Below are 16,325 nucleotides of genomic sequence, written 5' to 3'. Positions count from 1 at the left end.
ATACACTAAGAACCATTAGCAAGAACGGCATGCCGGAAAGCACTGGAGGCTAGAAGCCAATGAAGACACTTTCCAAAGTCTAAGAGAAAGGTCCCCTCCAGTACAAACGTAGAACCCAGAGGTTTTCATACAAGCAAAGTCTCCAGAGCCTGAGTCTCCAGCCTGTCCGGAGATGCTGCCGGAATGAGGGAGCACACTGTGGAAGGAAGATAGACTGGATCCAGATGCTGGGACTGACAAAGGGAAGGGATCAAAAGAAGACAGAGTGACAGCGGGCAGCCTGCAGTGGGCACAGCAGGGCTCTCTAAGGGACATCCTCCAAGAGCAAAATGGAAAGATTATCTGATGTGTCTGACCATAAGGAGGAGGCAGAGGAATATTACACTTCTGTTACACAGACTGGCAAGGGTTATGGATCGCAACTTTGAAAAGAAGCCAAAGGAAAAAACCAAAGCACTTGCCAACTCTAGGAAAACCAGAAGCAAACAAACAAATGAATTTAAAAAAAAAATTTTTTTTTTTTTTGAGACAGGGTCTCTCTATGCAGCCCTGGCTGTCAGGGAACTTGCTATGTAGACCAGGCTGGCCTCGAACTCACAGAGATCCTCTTCTGCCTCTGCCTCCCAAGTGCTAGGTGCCTAACTATAGAGACAAAATTTAACTACCCAACATTATAAGATTTGATAGTATTTACATATTAAAATAACACAAACACTGAATATTGATTAACAAAACATTGTGGTATCAGCTGGAGGGAGTGGTGCACACCTTTAATCCCAGCACTTGGGAGGCAGAGGCAGGAAGATCTCAGAGTTGGAGGCCAGCCTTGTCTACGTACCAAGTTCCCTGACAGCCAGGGCTATACGGAGAAACGCTGTCTCGAAACCAAACCAAACCAACCAACCAACCAACGAAAACCCAATTCTGGTATCACCAGACTGGGAAGATGAAGGGAAAGCTGAGGTTAAGTCGGGATAGGAGTGCTAGTTTCCTTTGCCATGTTTCAAAACTGTAGAGGACATCTGAAATGGACAAACGAAGAAAACAGCTGTATAATAATGTTCTAAAATGATTTAGAAATATGGAAGGTACATAGTAGTATAGATGAAAAATGGAGAGACGATTAGAAAGTCACTCCTCCAGAGGTGGGAGGAGGCTCCCGGGCCAGGAGGGTGCTGCTAATAGTGTTATTTCTTTATTAAAAACAACAACAACAACAACAACAACAATTAAGCACTTGGGGCAGGGCTGGAGAGATAGTTTAGCAGTTAAGAGAACTTGCTGTTCTTTCAGAGGACCCAGGTTCAGTTCCCACTTGGCAGCTCACAGCCACCTGTAACTCCAGTTCTAGGGCACCTGATGTCTTCTGGCCTCTGCAGGCACTGCACATATGTGGTACATAAACATACATGCACATAAAACAAAAATTTAAAGTTAAATACACTCCATTATCTACTGGGCCAGAAAGATGGCTAAGAGAGGGTAAAGGTGCCCCCCCCCCCACTTGATGGCCTGAGATCGAATCCCCAGGATCCACACACATGGTAAAAGGAGAGAACAAATTCTTGCAAATTGTCCTCTGAGTGCCATACAAGCAGTGTAGCATGAGTCCCCACACATACACACCAATTAAAAAAATCAACACATGTAAGGAGATCACCCAACCCCAAACAATGTACTTACATTATTTACATAATACAAAATAACCCAAAGATTAAAAACTTTACAGCTATTTTTTTTTTAATCGCAAAGCCATACATCCACGTATTTATATAATGATGTCCATTCTGAGTGGCTGATTACAGAAGATTCCTAAGCTTAATCAGTGTGAAGGAATCCATAAGAGGAAGAAATCCAGTGTAGCCCAGGAAAGGAACACTGTTATTAAAAGCACGCACACAGAACAGAATTAGGCATCACTGAAAGAACACTCTAATAAGCTGCAGTCTGCAGTTTTAAGACTCATTTGCTCTCCTAATACTGTACTTGGTATCACAGGTTTAAATTTGCTTAAGTCCTTCCTGCGTGGCAAGAGGCATGGAGACAGGGGGCTTCTCTCCGCTGGAGGTCTGCTGTATTTCACAAGTAATAAAAAGGCACGAAGTCTTTTGAGGTCAGAAACCCAGGGGTGTAAGGAGGAAGCTGCAGTTTACAGAATGTTATTGTATTGCTGGGCCTAACAAGAATCAGAAAAAGCACCTGTAGATCAGGTCAAACCACGGAAAATTGATTTGGAACCTACCACGTGGGAGGGCTTGTGGCAGAGAGCAAAGAACTTCTCAGGTGTCCTGGAAAAATAATTCCAGATCAGGGCAAAGACAGAAAGCACCACACATGATCTGAATTGATAGGGTTGGTGAGGTACAAGGCCATAAAACAGGACACCTGTTGTCCTGCATTTCTGTTAAGGGCCTTGCCTTTTAAAAACATAATCAGCCACAAATAACCATCAATTTTGACATATATTACACTTTAGATGAGGGGTGGAAATCGGGTTTTAAGAACAGGAAATGAGGGAAAACCAAAACCAACCATGTGCAATTTTTCAAGTAGAAACAACGGCAACATGAAGATATACGGACATGAGAGCCGCTCACGGTGGAGGAAGGAGACTGTGCGATCTCACTTCTGATGGTGTCACGGCTGTGACCTCCACCATTTGAGATGCTTTGATTCCACCTTGCCCAGGGGACCTGTGAGCACCCGGAGAAGGTATGAAGGATGTCTGTGCCTGACCTCACCTTTACATTGTCTGACAGCAGGAGGCATAAATCAGCGTTCCCCTGGAAGACCCGAGCATCAGAAGCCTGTGTGAAATGCTGGAAATATTAAATGATGTCCCCAGGGGCTGGACTGCTAACTCTCTTTTCTCCTGTAACCAAGAGAGCTGTTCACAGGAAGGATGCGCTTCCCCCAGGGGACCCCGATTTGTATATAAAACGAAGTAAGAAGCTATAACAATGTCTTGCCACTTTGGAAAGAAAATAAACAATGATGGGATACTTGCCCTTGGTGTCCATTGCTCCCTCCTCTCTGCCTGATCCAGGGGAGCAGTTCACACCCCAAAAGGTATGAGAAGGCATTCATCACGGAACCCTATGAGCGGCGCCATCAATCTGTGATGGGTTACAAAAAAATATGCTTCCGGACGCACCAGTGTGCCGGTGTGCTTTTGGCATCGGCAAGAACAGAAGCTAGTCCTCTTACTCGACAGAGGAAGCTGAAGACCTGAGGGGCTAAGGGATTAGACTTGAGGGGCAGGTTCCTGGATGCCAGGGTTCCACGTTCAGATTATCTCTGAGTCTTAGAATTTGCCTTGTTACCCCTTAGTTTCTTTCTGCAAGATTGAAAAACAAGTCAAAACCATGGGCTCTTAAATGTCCTGCTACGTTTAATCCCTTCCTTGACTTTGGTACTGAGAATAGTCACCGATAATAAGAAAAATGGTCATCTTTCTGCACGTGTGCCTGCGTGTTGTGGGTTTTACATGCGTGTGTGTACATGTGTATGCATGCAGGCCCGTGCATAGGGAGAACAGGGGTTGGCACTGGGTGTGGTCTGAGGGTTCCTATGGCTGCAATGAAGTTGTATGTGGGGGGAGGGCTTATCTGTCTTATGTTTCCACATCTATAGTCCCTTAGTGAAGGAATGCAGGCAGGAACTCAAGCAGCACAGGAACCTGGAGACAGATGCTGATGCAGAGGCTATGGAGGGGTGCTGCTTACTGGCTTGCTCCCCATATGTTCAGCCTGCTTTCTTACAGAACCCAGGACCTCCAGCCTAGGGATGATACCATCCATGGTGGGCTGGACCCTATCCCATCAATCACTAATTAAGAAAATGCCCTGCAGGCTTGCCTACAGTCTGATCTTATGGGGGGAGGGGTCGGTAGTTTCTCAACGGAGGCTTCCTCCTCTCTGATGACTTTAGCTCCATGGTTCTCAACCTTCTTAATGCGGAGACCCTTTAACACAGTTCCTCATGCTGTGGGGACCCCCAACTATAGAATTATTTTGTTGCTACTTGATAGCTGTCATTTTGTTTCATAAATCCTAATGTAAATGTCTGATATACAGGACATCTGATATGTGACACCATGGGGCGACCCACAGGTTGAGAACCCTTTAGCTTGCGTCACATTGACACAAAACTTGCTAGCACAAGGATCTTTCCTTACTCCCCCACCTTTTCTTCTTCTTTTTTCTTTTTTGAGATGGGTCTCTCACTGAACTTGGAACACATAGATTTGGCTAGGCTGGTTGGCCAGTAAGACCTAGGGATCCTCCTGCTATTCCTTGAACCCCAATCCTCCCCTTCATTGGAGTTTACATGCATATGACACCACTGTCTGGCTTTTACATAGGTATGGGTGTGGGGGATACTCAATTCTTTTTGTTTGCATAAAAGGCACCTTATTGACTGAGTCATCTTCTCACTCCCCATTTTCCTTTCTGTTTTGAGACAGAGTCTCACTAGGTAGCTTGCGTCAAGAAATAATTCTGTACAAATACAGTTTCTGTTTTAGAAACAGTTTCATATGTTTGAATAGAGTGGTGACATTTGTAGGGAGCTTTAATATTTCTTATTTGAGTTATACATAAAACATGAAAATCTTTATTTTTATTTTATGTGGGTGAGTGTTTTGCCTGCATGCATATCTGTACCACGCACAGGCCTGGTTCCTGCAGAGTATAGAAGAGGGTGTTAGAGCCCCGAGAACTGGAGTTACATTAGATTTTGTGAGCCACCAGGTGGGTGCTGGGAAGCAAACCTGGGTATCCTGGAAGAGCAGCCAGTGCTCTTTAAGCTCTGAGCCATCTCTATAGCCCCCGACATTGAGGTGTTTTTTTTTTGTTTTTGTTTTTTTTTTTTTTTTTTAATAACAGTGAGGCAGGTAGAATACAAGTAAAAAGAAATGGCTTACACAGTTGAGAAGAAAAGCCAGTGAAATATTAAGGATTACATAAGACGTGGTGGAGGCTTAATCACCCGAAGTCCGTAAAAGATGGCCAGATGTGCGACAATATCGATCAGTCTGGCTGCATGTGCTGCAAAAGGGTGTATGACCCTCTGCTCTGGCTTCCACGATCACACTCCAGGTATGACACATTCTCGACGGTGGGGTACACTTTTCCACACCCACCCACCCGCCACTCGCTGTGGCTGGACCAGGGGTGGATGGTGCTCCTTTTTCTGACTGGAGAAAATGGCAGGCCTGAGGCTGACTCCCAACTAGAGAGGAAGGGAAGAGGAGGAGGAGATGGTCTTTGTTCCCCTCCTCCCCCAGCGCCAGGAAGTCTGAAGTCTTCTCAAACAGACTCAAGTGGTTTTGTTGTTGTAGAATTGGGATGCTTAAATGGGATGTGTCTGAAGGAACTGGTAAAAGGGTCCCTCTTCCAAAATACATTCTCAACTGACTTCCTTAATTCCTGAATTTCCACCATTAGGAGCCCATTCCCTCAGATGAAGGTGCGTTCCCTGTTGGCCGCAGATGCTCTGGGAGAGACAGGCATTAAGAGAAACAGTCTCATCAACATCGTTTTAATGAATCACCACATCCCAGATCGCCGCGAAAGGGAGGCAGCTCTCTGAGGGGCAAGGCATAAGCACTTGGAATCATGCAGTAGATCCCTGAGCAGAGATGGGTGGTGGAGAAGTAGGTCCCAGTGACTCAGCCACGAGGTGTGTGGGGTGGTTAGCTCTGTCAAGCGTTTTTAAGAACACGGAGCGGCTGGTGCTGAGGCAGCACGCTTATTCGTATGAAGTTCTGTACTTGCTTTGGATGCTCACCTTGGGCTGGGAGCCGCGGTCTGGGAGGGAGTTTGTTTGCCAGGTCCTTGTCAACCTGATGGCTGGCTGGTGGACCTTAGTGAAAAGGAGCAGTCGAAAGGCTTGGGAACTTGTGTGACAGACGATGCAGCGAGTGATATGCGAGGCACCAGGAGGAAAGTAGTAACCAAGGATGACCTGGGAAAGGACAGAGATGATTTGTGCAAACTGCCCAGGACTAACATTACCAAGGCATGCAGAAAAGACACTAATTATGAAGGCTTCTGCAGAGTATCGGCTAAGAAATGCCAAGGAAATCATTATGATTATCATCTAACACTGGCTCATTGTATCTGTTCAAATGGCCAAAGAAGCCTCTTGCCATTTCAGACTCCATCCCTTTCTTTGTAGACTCTTCTCCAACCCCATTTAGCTTCCCAAAGTGAGTCGTTATCGGGTTAGATAGGTTAAGATTGGTTTAGCCAGTATGATAGATGTCTATGGAAAATTGTGGTCACAGACTATAATTTCCCCCCATGTGTAAAAAGACGGAACGGAGGGAGCCTGGGTTGGAGGGCAATCTCTGCTTTGTCTCCAGTCTCTGAAGGTCTATTTCATTTGTATAAGTGTTTTGACTTCATGTATCGATGTGTACCAAGTGCGTGCCTGCATGGCCACTGATATCAGTAGAGCCCATTGGGTCCCCTGGAGCTTACAGATGGATGTGAGCCACCATGTGGATGCCAGGAACTAAAGCCATACTCTCTGCAAGAACACAAGTGCTCTTAATGGTTGAGTCAGCTCTTCAGCTCCCCCCCCCCATTCCCACCAGCCCCCCATCCCCACCATCTTTATAAAGCACATGACTTCTTCCTCATGGTTTAAGCTGGCTCTGGCTCCAGCCACCATAAGGAAGGAAAGTGTGAACACAGAGAACCCTCTCCCCAAGTGCTTACGCATCTCATGAGTGACCCTGGAAGTTGATACATTGCTCTTAAACTCTTACATTGTTCTGGCCACAACCTAAGTTGTGTGGTTGAATCTAGTTGCCAGGAAGGGAGGGGATGGGGGTGCTATGAGGCCATCAAAGTACAGGAGGAGAAGAGGATACACACCAGAGGTACACTAGCAGCTGCAGTCACCTTGTGACACAGTGAAGCAGGCGCTGGCAGTCACTGTGAACTTAGGACATCCAGAAAGGAAGCAAATGAGTGTGAACTGAGAAGCCGCCATAACTCCAGGTGTTGGGTAATTCGTGGTGATTAGGGGAACGTGTTTCCCATTAATGAGGAGTGAGCATTTGTTCAGAGTCATTATCTGTGGCCCAAGAGTCATAACAGAGGCCTCAAATAAATGGAGTGTTTGGTTTGCCTTTCGAAACGTTTCAGTTTGGGATGATTTGGAAGGCCACCCCTTGCCTAGTGAAAGGCTGGAGCAATGACCTTCTTGCTTGCGTCTCTGCAGTCAACTGGTGTGTCACCATCAGGGGTGGAGCAGTGGCTAGCACACAGGATGGCACGCTGACCGGTGCTTATGCCATCAGGAGAGATGGTATTCAGTCTCACACAGTTTCTGCTTAGATCAGTGCAAGGGAGACTGCCCAACAGAAAGATGTAGCTTCCTGGAGTTCGAGGGCTCCCGGTGGTGTGAGTACTTTGCAGTCAGTAAGAGGTATTAGAGTAATACTAGAAGAATTCTATTCCAGACCAGAAACCTGTGGTCTAGAGTCGGGTATGGTGGTACCCAAGTCTCAAACACTTGGGACTTGAAGGCAGGGGGATCAGGAGCTGAACGTCAGACTAAGGAACATATTGGGTATGAGGCCAGACTAGGTTAAATGAGACCCTTTCTCTGAAAATGAAAACAAGAAAAAAAAAACAACAAAAAAGGAAAACAATGTGATTTAAAATACAAGAAATTTGCTAGACTCTTAGATTGGACTGTTAGATTGTTTGGGCTGTGATTCCCATCTCATTCAGATTTTGAGACAAACTCTCACTATGTAGCCCAGGCTGGCCTCACACTCACTTTATGTTCAGGTTGGTCTCAGACTTGTGGCCATCCTCCTGCCTCAGCCCACTGAGTGCTAGGTTTAAGTACTCCATGCCTGCCTAGAGTAGTTTGGGTTTAAAAGTAAAAGTACTTTGTTTGCCAGGTTCTTAAATCGTGCGATAAACTGATTTCCTCTTTCTGTGTTTCTCATTTGCCCAGTTGATTAAGTTGCGTGGGCCAGATAGCTCAGGTGGAGAGAGCACAGGGCTAATGAGACCAAGGTTACAGGTGTTATCCCTAGATAGGCCAGCTGGTGTGCACAGTTCTCTTTTATGTCTAGCTGACTGCTTCTCTAACCCTGGTTAGCTGGTCTGAAATCCTCAAAAGGGATTGCTAAGCAGGAGAGAGTGGGTCACATGGCAGAGACACCCCTCTGCGCCCCCCCCCCCCCCCGCAGTCCTTACACAGCATCAATGGGCTAGCTGGATCTCTGTATAAAGAGAAATGCAACTGGTCCCTCTGACAGTAAACCGCCCGCAACCCTGGTGAATCACGCTCTACCATCTTGGATACTGAAATGCCACATTTAGAACACTCAAGAGAGCAGCATTGACATCTGTCACAGGACAAGGTCCAGGGCTCTCCATTTTTTGCTTCCTGCCTGCTCTGAGTTCTGTCTCCCACTTCAAACCCCACCTCCGTGTTTCCACCCCACTGTGAGCTGTCAGGATGCTACTCCGGAAAATGATCTCCAAACCGGAATGAGATCCACTGCATCTCCTTGTTCCAGATAGAAATGTCATTTCTCACCGTGACTGAAGACTTTTCTTTTATCTCTTATCAAAAAACCCTGCCAGTCTGTCCACACAACCTGGAGAACAAATATGTTTTTGATCCCTCTGTGAACAAACCGGGCTAGGCACCTGCACAGCCCTCGGTGGGTGGGGGAGGGGTGGCTGGCCCTCATCCTGACTCTGTGCCAACTCCTGCTTGTGGAGAGAGAAAGCAAAAATGATTGATTCAACATCTTAATGAAGATAAACAAACAGAAAGGGACATCAAATAATGGCCCTGACAGTTTGAAACAAACCAAAAGAACAGCTTAACATTTCATTCAGGAAGAGACGCATTTCACGTGGGGATGACAGTTTAATAATTTGTAAATACCACTGGCTTGGCATTATAGCTAATCCAAATATTTTCATTTCTCATTGTAAGTCACCCTCTGCTGATGGCCTGTCCCCTTCAGCTCACAGCTTTCACCCTTGGAGTCTTGACAGAAGGCGGAGAGGAGTAGAAGAGAGGGGCTCGCAGGTTCTGCATGGAATGTGAGTCACGTGGTCAACTTCCTGTCTATTTTCTGATTGGGAATGCTCCAGGGTAAGACCACTGGCTTGCCTGAAGAACCCACTGCCTTCTTTTTCACCTCCCCTAAAAAGTATCAACTCTCTTCAGACTGTATTCTTAACGCAAAGCATCTCAACCTGTCTACAATGCCCCCTCCCTGCCCTCCGACTCTGTCCTAAAGACCCCCCCCCAGTCCTCAAGAAAAGAGTCAGTCATCTAAAATGTGTTTTGTGGTTCTAATGCTCTACAAAGAAGGCCAGCCTTGTGAATGCTTGTGCCTAAGCCACCCTTGGGTAGGCATAAAGGAGAAGCAGGAAGTTGGGGTGGCAACTATAAGGAAGGATGACCAAGAATCCTTTATGTTAGCCAGGACATTGGTTTGTTCTTAATGAAAAATATCCATGGAAATAGGGGCAATGTTGTTAAGTCATTTGGAAGTTTTAAGAGTAAAAGCTAGTATATGTAATTATGGAAGAAGAGCCAAAGGAACACTGTTAGGCATACATAGGCTTTGGGCTTAAAAAAAAGAAAAAAAATATCACCCCATCAATTCATACAGATATATATATGTATGGGAAGACCTGTCACATCAGCCCAGGCACATATATGTATATATGTATGTGTGTGAGATATAAATATAAATTTACTTATATATATATATGTAAGGGAAGACCTGTCAGATCAGCCCAGGCAAGAGACCACACTGGACGGGTGTGACAGGCAGGGGCCCAGAGCGAGAAGCTGCAGTTCTGAGATTCCTCCACAGGGAAGCAGTATGAGATCAGGGTTTAGACGGAGGGAGGCAGCCCCAGCTCCACCGGCTTCCCTGGCTCCTTCTCCCTTCTCCTAGCCCTTGGCTAGGGAGGGCTGTGAGCTAACTAGCCCTTCATTCTCAGCCCTATCCCTCCTTTCTCTTATCCCCAGCTCCCGGCATAGTGCTCTGTCTGTCCCAGCTAGGACTTGTGCATTGTGGGGTAGGACGGAGGGGATTCTACAAGGGCTCAGCGTTCCCTCCTTGAGAATGTGTTTGATCTCGAGCTGCAGGCAGGCACAGAGGGAAGAGCTTAACAGTAAGTCAGGTTTCATGCTGGTCTTGGAGGCGTGGGTCCTGATAACCTCTCTGGGGCTGTCAGATCAGTGGCTTTTGACATTCTTCAGAAAAGAGTCAGTTTACCTTTGGTATGCTGAAGGAAACAGAACGAGTGAACACTTGGCTTTGTTTGAAATACCGAAAGCAGTACAACTTTATGGGTAAAACCCTGAGCAGAGAGCTTACAACCCAGTCACTGTCTTGACAGCACCCTGATTGGTGCGTGGCAGCAGGAGAGGCATTGCTTACCTCTGACAGTTACAGACTAGAAATAAGAGAAGACATATTTCTGATAAGTCTTAAGGTCTAGCCTGGGGATGTAGCCTACTTGGTAGGATGCTTGCCTGGCATGCCCAACGTGCTGGGTTGGGCCCCAGCTTTGGATAAAACTAATTGTGGTGGAGCACACCTGTAATCCCAGCACTTGGAGGCGGAGGTAGGAGGATCAGAAGTTCAAGGCTGTCCTCATCTATACTGTCAGTTCAAAGCCACATTAAACAACAACAACAACAACAATGGTAACAAAATCAGTAACAATAACACAACCCTAAACCCTTAAGATCTATGCTCCTTATGTAGGCCTGGTATAAAATACTGAATATTGTGATTATGCTTTTTATCCAGTTTAAAAAAAAATTACATGTCTGAGTGTTTGCCTGCATATGTACCATGTGCATGTCTGGTGTATATAAAGGCCAGAGAGGGTGTTCGATCCCCTGGAGCTGCAGTTACAGATGGCTGTGAATCATCTTATAGGTTCTGGGAACTGAACACAGGTTCTCTGGAAGAGCAGCCAGTGCTCTTAACCCCTGAGCCATATCTCTAGACTGTAGATGTTCTTTTTTATATATATAATTAATTTTAAATTAATGAATGGGATTGTATATATTTATCATGTACAACATGGTATTTTGAAATATGTAAAAAAAAAGGGGGGGTTAATTTGTGGTGTTGACAGAACCGTGGGTCTTATACATGGTAAATGAGTAAATTATTTTTTTCAAGACAGGGTTTCTCTGAGTAACAAGCCCTGGCTATCCTGGACTCACTCTGTAGACCAGACTGGCCTCGAACTCACAGAGATCTGCCTCCCTCTGCCTCTGGAGTGCTGGGATTAAAGGTGTGTGCCACCATGCCCAGCATGAGTAAATGTTTTTAAGATAGAAGAACTTGACCTTTCTTAGTAGATGCGAGGGTGAAATCCTATAATCTGAGCACTGGGGAGATGGAGGACCACGAGTTTGAGGCCAGCCTAGGCTATATAGCAAAACTCTGTGGAGAGAGAGAGAGAGAGAGAGAGAGAGAGAGAGAGAGAGAGAGAGAGAGAGAGAGAGAGACTTTTCTTTTGATAACAGTTATTAAAAAACTTCCTAGGAAATTTAAGGTTTGAAAATCTGTCTCATACAATAAGCAGAAATTCTAGTTCCAAGATTTCACATACCGAGAGGGCGCAGAAAGCAGAGAGAACATGAAGGACGGAGGGCCAAGGGTCCCTATAATATATCTCAGGTAACCTCTTACCACATATTTCATTCCTTCCTTGAAATATTTCAGAACTTAAACTTTTCTTTCTTTGCCAACGTTGAGGAAGGTGCCCGGCACTGACTTGTTCACCTGGATCCCATTTTCCCCCCTTCATAGCCGTTCTAAGTCATTTTCAGACCCTTTAAATCAGTTACCTTCCTCCTAGGGAGCCATGGTAGAGAGTAAGCAAAAAACCAGAGAGGTGGGCCGGAGAGATAGGTCAGTGGTTAGGAACCCTGGCTGGTTTCCAGTGGACCCAGATCCTATCCCCAGCTCAAGCACAGAAGCATCTGATGGACCCCAGTTCCAGCAAATCTAAGGCCCTCTTCTGGCCTCTGTGGGTACCAGAGATGCAATGCACACGACACACAAATATATGTGCAGACAAACCGCTCATGCACACAAAGTAAATCTCTCTCTCTCTCTCTCTCTCTCTCTCTCTCTCTCTCTCATATAAGAGAATATAAAGCCTGCTTTGTCATAAGTTTCTCTGCTGTCCCTGCCTCTCAGAAGGGAAAAGGCCAGAGACGGATGGAAGTAGAGTTTATGAGTGGATTTCCAGTGGGCAGTTCCCAAGACAGGACCAGATGTAAGGATGCTAGCTGCAAACAGCCATCCAGCCAGTCCAGGGAAACCCTGTGGTAAAAACCAAGCCAGAGAAATAGAAACTGAGTGGTAGGAACAAAACAGAGAGCACAAATAAAATATTGATCTGCCTCCCGTTTTCTGTTTCTGTCAGATAAGTAATGCAGCCAGCAGAAGGAAGAGTGCTACCCTCAGAACACCCTGCCATCTGTATCTTTCATAAAATGCAGTCGCATGCTATATTTGACATAGACTCCAGGAGTTCTCTTCTGCCCCAATCAACAAGAAATTATCAGCAATTTTAGGTGATTCTATGTCCAAACGAGCTTTTCTGCCAAGGCCGGATGATATTGCCAGGATCTGTGTGACCTGCGATTTTGTGTCTGTCTAGACAAGGTTAGGGAAAGGTAAGAGGGAGGTGAAGCCTGCTGGAACGGCTCTTATTAGAGAGAAACTTGTTAAAGAGAGATTTTAACAGCTCAAACTACCTTCGAGGCCAATAAGGCCACCAAAACGGATTATTGCATCATGATCTGAGGTTGTAGAAAGGACGCCGTTGCTGACTGATTAGGAAGCTATTGGAAATAAATAAAAGAGCGACATTATGTGAAACGCAGGGTCACAGCACAGGAGCATCCTGAAAAGCCATAGGTGTGCCCATTCCATTTTTCAAGGCGCTCATGAGTGCTTTGTGTATGGCCCTGGATTGCGGGTCTTTTGTATGGGATATTTTTAGATAAACTGATTTCACAGGGAGGGGGAAGGTGATGAGTGTCGCGTTGTGTTAATCCTCTCTCTTGACACCTTTGGGATCAAATTTGGTGCAGGGCACAAGTGAAATGAGTTTGGTGGCCTCAAGCTACACTAACACCGATATGTATCCTTAAACAAAGTCACAAATCACTGGCTGGCCTCGGTGATCATAGAGCTGAGGCGGCAGGAGTGTTACAGGTCACGGGCAGGACTGGCGGGTAGAGCTTTGTTAGGGGAACGAACCATGACCTCCCAGCCTCCTGTTTGGCGTATGCACATGCCAGCAACAACCCTTCTCATCCATAAAGGCGAATATTCACACTATTGTAAAGCCTCAGTCCAACATCAGTGTGTGTGTGTGTGTGTGTGTGTGTGTGTGTGTGTATGTACACACGTGCACATATGTGTGCCATAGTATGTGTGCCACAATTTGTGTGTGTGTACTTGAGTGTGTGTGTATGCACATGTTTGTGTATATGTGCGCACACACACATGCCCACACATACATGTGCCATAGTTTGTATGCATGTCAGAGGATACTTTGAGTGTTAGTCTTTACATCCATCCTGTTTGAGGCAGGTTCTTTTCCTTGTTTGCTATCGCATTCTCCACGGTAGCTGACCTATGAATTCTGGGGGGTTCTCCTGTCTCCACCCTCTTCTCACAGTAGGAATACTGGGGTAATACAGGGATGACAGACTTGCTCTACAATGCCTGACTATGTGGGTTCTGGAGATCTGAACAACTCAGGTTTCACATTTGTTTTCTAAGAGCTCAGCCCACTGAACCATCTCTCCAGTCCTTAAAACCATCATACAAAACCTCCAGTCATTAGAAGCCCCATGCTTCAGCCACTTGCAACTCATAGACGTGGTGGGTAGAGAGCATTCCCGTGTTTAAAATGTAACCGCCTTCAGCAAAATCACGGAATTTGTGTGGAATCAGCGAATTGGAAGTCTGAACCCTGTCTGCTCTCTCACCAGCACAGTGAGGGGCTTCTGCATCGCTTGGGTGAAAACACAGAGATTAGAAAACAAGGACCCTGTGAATGACATTTACAGAGATCTTGTACTGGAAAGGGCACATTTTATTATGACTCTGTGTCAAAAGTGTGGTTTCATCAGAAGACAGGAGGCAAAAGACAGGGGCAATCAATACCTGGGCCTCTGATATCTGAACTGGGAAAGAAAATCATTACCCTGTTATTTTTCTCGTGGCAATGCTTGAGATTCTGCACCTTGTTTCCACGCTAACCCAGGAGTTGGGGGGTTTGTGGGTTCAGAAACCCCTTGAAGAGAGTGAAATTAGAGCACAAAGCATTAGACAAATGTGTATACAACATTTTAGCATGAAAACAGGGAGAAAGGCTGAGAAAAAAAATTAACCTTTTGGAAAAAGCATATAATCCAATTTCCTATTAGTATTTGTCTAATTGCATGTGTTTAATTTGCGAGTCTCTGGAGTCATCAGTAGAGTTCCTTCCTTCCTTCCTTCCTTCCTTCCTTCCTTCCTTCCTTCCTTCCTTCCTTCTACCTCTTGACAAAACAGACCCCAGACAGATTTCTAGTGGAGAGAGTCCCCTCTGTAGCATCAGGCTGCTTGAGTGGTGTTTGTCTCTCTGTGTTTATTGAAAACTTTGCTTTAATGTCAGGCAGGCAGACCCACTGAAAGTGGGAAGTATGAAGAGTCTGACATTTGATTAAAACAACCCAGCTGTCTTGTTTATTTCTCACTGGTATAGAAAAACCTGGTTGCTGAGCTTAAGTGTTTGCCGACAAGGGAGAAGAGTTCCTTTGGAAACCTGGACATCTGGCCCCAAGCGCAGTACCAGCTCAGCCCAACTGCTTCCAATATGACTATTTACAGGTTTGTACTTTCCCCAAACCCCAAGACAGTTAACCTTCCTCTCCTCAATTTCAGCTTCCAGGAAAACTCCATGTTTAGGTTATGGAGAATGGGGTCATGTCAGTCAGGTACGTATGCAAAACCAAGTATGGCTATCCTGAATCTATTGCGTCTATCGTCACTCAGTTATTTAAATTCTGTTTTTTTTTTCCCTCTTTAGAACTATTATTGATGAGATTAGCATTGTATAGCCACAAAGTCACGACCTGCCTTTCTAGGCTTTCTGCTGCAACTCCATAGTAAGCTAAGTGGGTCCTTAATGAACAACAAAAGGTTATCTGGCTTTTCTGCTTCTCAGTCTGCTCTGGCTAGAATCCACCAGCCACAGATAACAGTTCAAAGTCATGCGAACGAGGACTGTGGTTGCCACTGAGTTCCTTCCAGGGCGGAGGTTCCTGTGACCCAGTGGCAGATACAAAATGGCAGTAGGAAACCTAGTGATCCCCCCAGACTGACTCCACGTGGCTTTATTTCAATGGAAGAAACCACCATTGTCACCCAACAGAATTGCTACAATTAAGGAAAACCCACAAGGCCACGTGTTGGTGAGGACGGAGAATGGATTTGATGGGGCACAGTTAGAAGGACCCCTTTGGAAAGCCGCAGAATCTGTTAAAGCTAGACATACAGTGGCCTCTCTGCCCAGCCGTGCCAACCCTGAGTGAGTACCCAACGCAAAGGTCAGCACAGTGGACACCGGCAGAGAGGGCTGGGGTATTCACAGCAAGCCCTCTTCTCCCCAAAGCCAGAACAACTCAAACGTTTGTGTAGGAGACGAGAAACACAATGGATATGTGGGCTATGTAGCTGGAGAACGTAATGTCCCATGCAGGGCCTTGTCTGACCCACATCCATAAAATCCCCCCTGGAGGAATCCAGGAGTATGAAGTACCTATAATGTGGCTCTGCACACGAGGGTCACGGGCCACAGAGTTAACTTGGGAAGGGAAGTCAGTTACCTTTGGAGAGAAGGATTGGGAAGAAGAGGGTTAGGGGTGGCTTCTCGCACCCACATGAGGATTACATGTGTTCACGTCATCAAAATTAACTGAGCTCCACATTTATGATAGCACATCGTTCCGTCTGCAATTTACTACAATTACAACCCACAGAGTGATTCTTCATGCAAACTGTTAGTAACCGAGGTGCGTCAACTTCTGAAATACTAGGAAAGGCAAGAAGAGTGACTAAGGCAATTTCTCCCTAATTGAAATTTCCTGCAGAATTAGACAAAAAAATTAGTTTCAGAGAAACAATTATAAATACAATTCAAAAGAAATTGTGGTTTTTTTTTTTTTTTTTTTTTGGCCTGGAGCTTGTAAGTCTAAGCAGCAATTTGGCTTAACTGATCAAGTATGGT

General features: G+C 45.6%; 1 protein-coding gene across 7 annotated transcripts in view; it reads right to left on the bottom strand.

The window, feature by feature from the left end:
- Skap1 (src family associated phosphoprotein 1) overlaps nt 1-16,325 on the bottom strand; it is a 295,053-nt gene that overhangs the window by 75,722 nt on the left and 203,006 nt on the right. Inside the window, exon 1 of one of the 7 annotated variants that reach the window (XM_030246431.1) lies at nt 5,791-6,117. The exons of the other annotated variants lie outside the window; for them this stretch is intronic. The gene's annotated coding sequence lies outside the window, so the exon portion shown is untranslated. Of the gene's footprint in view, nt 1-5,790; nt 6,118-16,325 lie in introns of those variants that run through there. 7 annotated transcript variants of the gene reach the window in all.

This window comes from Mus musculus, chromosome 11 (assembly GCF_000001635.26).
Source record: "Mus musculus strain C57BL/6J chromosome 11, GRCm38.p6 C57BL/6J".
Classification (NCBI taxonomy): Eukaryota; Metazoa; Chordata; class Mammalia; order Rodentia; family Muridae; genus Mus; species Mus musculus.
Note: the sequence above shows the minus strand (reverse complement) of the source record. Positions and strands in the feature narration are given on the sequence as shown.